This window comes from Mycetomoellerius zeteki, unplaced genomic scaffold, assembly GCF_001594055.1.
Source record: "Mycetomoellerius zeteki isolate Tzet28-1 unplaced genomic scaffold, Tzet1.0 scaffold182, whole genome shotgun sequence".
Lineage (NCBI taxonomy): Eukaryota > Metazoa > Arthropoda > Insecta > Hymenoptera > Formicidae > Mycetomoellerius > Mycetomoellerius zeteki.
In genome coordinates, this window is record NW_017256778.1 from 2018612 (window position 1) to 2024611 (window position 6000).

Genomic DNA, 6000 nt, shown 5'->3' on the forward strand with positions numbered 1-6000 from the left:
ACTAATTTCTCAGCAGCGCGGATCGTTAATCGCACCGGAATTAAGAGAACGAGGAGACAGCCGAGATAAAGACAAGAAGAGGAGTGAAGGGAGGAGGGGACACAAGGGGGTACTGTAGTCTCGAATGCCACCTGCTCTTTAGGCCAGCCCTCGCCGCTCTCGTTTCGTCTCGACTACCCTTCCGGCTCGGCTTTATACGAACCTCCCCGCGGCGGTCTTTGAATTCACGTCGAGGAGAAATTTATACGAAAACTTGACAATGCTCTCGCACGCGGTGTCGCTCTGGTCCCGCCGTCTTTCAAGTCCCCTTTCCTCGTCTATTACTTCCGTACACGCACAAGTGCAGAAAGATGGAAAGTGTCTTTAGCCTAGCACAGAGAGGTATAGTGTTCGACGTGCGGCTTTAAACCGGACACACAACCGCGACTGTGAATTACATTCATTATTGGAGTTTCCTCGTACCTCTTTCCCCTACCCCGACACCCACTTGATCCTCTTGACACCGCAATGGCGCGCTATTAACGACGAGTAAACTCCGCGAGGACTTTACAGCTTAAAACTTACTATCCATTCTTGCGGTCGTGTCCCACTTGTCCGATTTTCGAAATTATGAACGGCGAGATAAGCGTTCTCCAAACTCGCGTGGCTTTTATCTCCCCGTCGTTATAACGAGACATAAAATTTGGCGCACTTCAAGAAGCTCGAAGGAGGACACCCCGTTACGAGAGTTTGGCGAGGAACCTCGTTACGAGACTCATTTAGCGAGAATGCATCTCCTAAAGAAGACTTTTAAGTCGCTTGTCCGACAAGTTCTTGATGCATCTTTCGCAAATCTTCTCTTTTTCTCTTTCATTTTTTTAAAGGAAATAAAATGTTAGGCTATATCTGTATATTACATTGCATTACATTGCATTACATTCTCTGATGACTTTTATTTCTCTTTTTTTCTCTTCTCTATAGATTTTTATATTAAATAGAAATATGTTAAATCAATTACATTAAATTTAACTTTATTAAATTTAATTATATTAAATTATTAAATTTAACAAATATTTAATGATATGGACCTTTACTATCCTTGATATTTCGTGTCCGACCAATTTTTTTCGTGCAAATTTTTCGCAAGTTCAACAAATTAAATTATATACTACATTTTATCATTTTCCATTTGTTCTAGAAAGTTGAAAATATATTCGCGAATTTTTAGAGATTTTTAAAAATCATTTTAAAAATCATAAATATGTAAAAAAATGGACAGATTCAAGATACCCAGACTGATGAAGCACCATTTTGTACCTGGTATCGTAAGGATTAATTATATATATATATATTAAACTTAATAATTATTTTAGAAAATTTATAAATTATTTTAAAAAATTTATATACATCTACATCTCAACCTATTTTTATTCTTTTTTTTTTTTAGATTAATCTATTCCTCTTTCAACTATTCGCTGGATTATCATTTACAAACTTGCCTGTATATGAATGGATGTGTGTATCTATTGCGAGTGTCCGCAGTATGATGAGCTCGGGTCCGTGAGTTCACTAAATCCAAATGACTATGCGGATCAGTTATGCTTGCGAGATTATTCGTATTTTCTTCATATTACGGTTAGCTTATACATATATGAAAAGAAAAGATATCGATCGAAATATCATCACTAGACACGTCTCAAATGTTTCCTTTTCTCGTTCGAAAACAGAAACCGATAATAAAAGAAATACTGAAATGGCTGATATACGCAAGCCAATGTTTCAAAAATGCGTATCACAATTTAAATATAAAAACATCGTCATTTAATATCTTTTCATATTTCGACTGTCAAAAAACTTTATATTTGTTTAAATAATAATTTCTGCATGCACGCTATTTATTAATTTTGAATGATTTTACATTTTAGAGAGTAGCTTTATTTTTGCACTTAAAACAGCGAGTTACACATACCGCTTTTCAAAGAGCAAAGACGAAGATAGGCACTCGTCACAGGCGGATCAAAGCCGATGTCCTTTGCAGCAGTTAATACGTTTACGAGCTTCTTAGTTCCATTAACTAGACACAAGAAGGAATCAACGATGGCGTTCACCTCCGGGTTTCCCGTCGTGTACCCAAAGAGCCAACTACGAATCTCACACTTCACGTCTCCTTGAGAAGTCGGGTCCGGACTTAATCACGTAAGAACACGTCAGATACGAAAGGACTTCCATTATAGTTTCAGAGTAGGTACTACGAACTGTATAGAGCAAAACGACACGGCTGTATGAGTACAGGATAACAAGTGGATACCGTCATATTTTACAATTGCAAATCGAAAAAAGAACACGCAGCTTTATTTTACAGGGCATTATTTTTCAAATATGGAAATTTCGAAATCTTTATTTATATTATATGTCACTTTTATTATTTTGTTGAGTTTCTCGTACATCAATGTACCTAAAAAAATATTGTCGAAAAAAATCAAAATTCCAACGAATACCGAAAAAAATATCCCAAACTTACACTTTGACACGGAAAATAATATCTCATGTGCAAATTAAATGTGAATTTTCTTACAATAAATAATAATTTCTATTTTAATTTCTTATTATTTCTCATATTCTTCGTAAAACAACAAAATGAACAACAAAATTTTTTTAATTAAGGAAGATGTATAACAAACTTATTTTTTCTTTCTTATCCGTCAAAAAAAATTCTAACATATTAAATAATATTTTATACTATTTCTAAAAAATAAAATAAAATCTTTAAATATTTTCAAAGTTTGTAAAGAAAATGATATTTGGAGGGGCATGGTCTGTTACGCTAACAAAAGAAATTCCATTTAAAAAAAAATGAAAATGAGTCAAAACGTTACATCTTCTATGTTTTGTATCTGCATAATCGCCTTATGTGTCGTTTCATTTTTAAACATGCTAAATTAACGCTTAATTAATACGTTTACGCTCGTGGTAAAAACTTTTAGCACGGTTATAAAAGTACGTTGAATTCTCTTATTCGTTAAATTCTGGAGGAGAGCAGCACTAAAAGGTGGTCGCCTATTATTATTATCACGAGTGATAATAATTGTCTTTACGTAGCCTGCGTGGCAAAGCACGAATTAATTTGTCGGCGACTGCTCGCATGAAAAAAAAATCGAAAACTCGGAATTGTTCTCTTTATTTCGCCATTAAACTGTTGGAAGAAAATATCTTCGATTTTGGAGATTACTTTCAATTTTATCCTTTACATTGATATTTAATGAATAAAGTGAAATTCGTTTATTTTTGTATTTAGAAAATGAAAGAAGAAAACAAATTGTAATCACCAGACTTAATTTTAAACAATGAATTATGAGTATTATCGGGAAAATTCGTGTTCTCTCTCTCTCTCTCTCTCTCTCTCAGTTATATGCACGGAAACGACGCGTGTCCATAGCTTTCATTTTCATTACCTCCAGGCAGCTATTAATTACCCACAGTATCGATAATCGATTCTCACCGAGCAGAGTCGTGAATAAGAAAACGGAGAAACGGCTAAAAATGAGAATATCGTTCGCTGTTTCGCGCTTCGACGATAACGCATACCGTTTCTTTCACGCGGATAATACCGGCGATAACTTTTGCGATTTAGCTCGTTGATTCTACCGGCTTCATCCGGCGTTCATCGCTCTCGTTTGAGCTTCTTCCACCAAGTGCAAGCATCTCGCGAAACTTTGTATCCTTCGCATTATTGTGTGCCATAAATACGCTAAACTTAGAACAGCTATGTATAGAAAAGGACGTGCATGAGATATTAAGTTTCGCCGAAAGAAGTATCGGAAGCAGCATAAGTACTTGCTATACCTTTTAAAAATTCTTTATATCTCTCCAATTATTTTTTACCTTTTTTATCTGCGACAACGAGATTATCTTCAATTCCGGTTTTCAATTATTCTTTTCGATTATTATTATTTGATTCTGTTTTTGATTGTGTTGAATATCTCGTTGAAAGCTCGCAATTTATTACGGATTCCTTAACTACCTTAATCAAGAATAATGAAAATGCTTAAAATTTAATACATTAAATTTTCCACAGTGTTTAAAGGATGCTCATTAGCATCAATAATATTAAATTGTTTGTAGTTAGTGATATTACGTACTCCAGCTTCAGTTCAGGATGGTATTTCAACACCAACAAATAATCGACGCGTAGTTTGCTTGGACTGGAATTCGTTCAAATTCACACAAAAATATTATTCACACAAAAACTCGGTTTGACTGAATATGGCTTCTTTGCTTATTTGTATTAATATGTTATATACGAAAATGTTGACGTACACAAATTAAGTCTTACTAAAACAACTGAGAAAGCTATAGAATTAAGATTTGTATCATTATTCTGTTATCATTGACGGTATCAATCAATCGTCTCAAGGAGGATCCACGATTTTATTTGATTTGTACAACCGTGTGAAATCTGATGGATATCACGAGTTATTGCGAAAGGGTGTACACACGAAAGTTATGACTTGGTGAGTTGTTTACGACAACTGTAGAAACTGAGAAAATTCCCAGAGGCTCGCCAAGTATCCCAATACCTTTTACGACTGTGTTCTACAGTCTACACGACTACACTATATGCTATACATATACGCGCGGAAAATCCGTAGCCAGGCGTTAACGTGTTTTATGGTGGCCAAAAGGAGGACGAACAAAAGTTTACCGCGCGTTGCCTGCAGAGCGTCGCAGTGACGCCGCGGAGGAGTCCTCCTTTCATCCAACACCCTCCTTCGAGGCTATACTTCCGTCCACGGGTAGTTGTATTTTTCCGCGGACAGGTTACAGCCGCCGTGCCGACCGTTTCCACTGCATGCGCCACTATAACGTAATGCACTTTCTGAGAGACACTTAAATAGTCGTTAACACGCGCGATTGTCTAACTTCACCCGGATACGTTTTGCTCGCGTCGGAAAGTCTCGCACGTGTGTGAGACGAAAGAATTTATATTCCTGCTATAGCTACGAAACTCATTACAGTATTTGAAAAATTTGGAACAATTTTGCGAATACCGTCACACTGAGAGAAAAAAAATTGTTGCAATTATAATAACAATTTAGTTATAATTTATAACAATTTTCGGTACCAACTATATATCTTGTATAGAACTACAAATAATTATTATTACAATTCATTATAGTAAGCAGTAATAATAAATATATAACTATAATTATTTTACCACACAATTATAATCACATAAATATCCAATACTTTTCTTTTAGTATACAAACATAATGTTGCACCATGCAACTGCAATAAGATCAATTTATCCAATATATTTTATCGTATATTAATCAAAAGAAGCACAATTTGTTTTCAATGCGTTACAAGAATACCAAATATGTTATTAATTCTTAATACAATATATAAAAACGTATCTTTCATAATTAAAATTACAATTTTAACTATAAAAGATAAAATATTTCATCATATTAATACGTTTGAATATGTTTAATTAAAATCTTTTGCCGATACTCGATCGATTTATTTTAATTATTAAAATATGTTGTGACTTCAGTTAGCCAGGAAAGTACTAACCTTCTGCAATGTTGCTTATAACGCATGAAATTACATTGAAAGTAATTATTTATTTCCAAACGTATGCATTTACGTTTAAATATCAGTGTGTAATCTCCGCCTAACGGCTATTAACCAACAGATTAATTAATTTACTAGGCAAATATCTCGATATACCGAACCGAGACTCAAATATTCTGTCTGCTTCATGAATGAGATCTGTTTCGCAAACTTAATCACTGTTTGTATATATCAACCAAACTGATGAGAAAGTCACAGATAAAATATTAGATAGCCTAATAAAGTTCAATAGCCTAAAATAGTTTACTGAAAAATCGATAAAAAAATGTCTGAAAATGTGTATGTCGTTAAATTATCAAAATAAATCTTGAAATTTCAGAATCAAAGACGTATTATTTAAGAAATCTGTACAAGAATTTCAGAAAATTTTTTGAAAGATAAAACCGC

General features: G+C 34.2%; 1 protein-coding gene across 1 annotated transcript in view; it reads left to right on the plus strand.

Moving 5' to 3' along the window:
* LOC108721705 (uncharacterized) overlaps nucleotides 1-6000 on the plus strand; it is a 63492-nt gene that overhangs the window by 51655 nt on the left and 5837 nt on the right. The window lies entirely within an intron of this gene.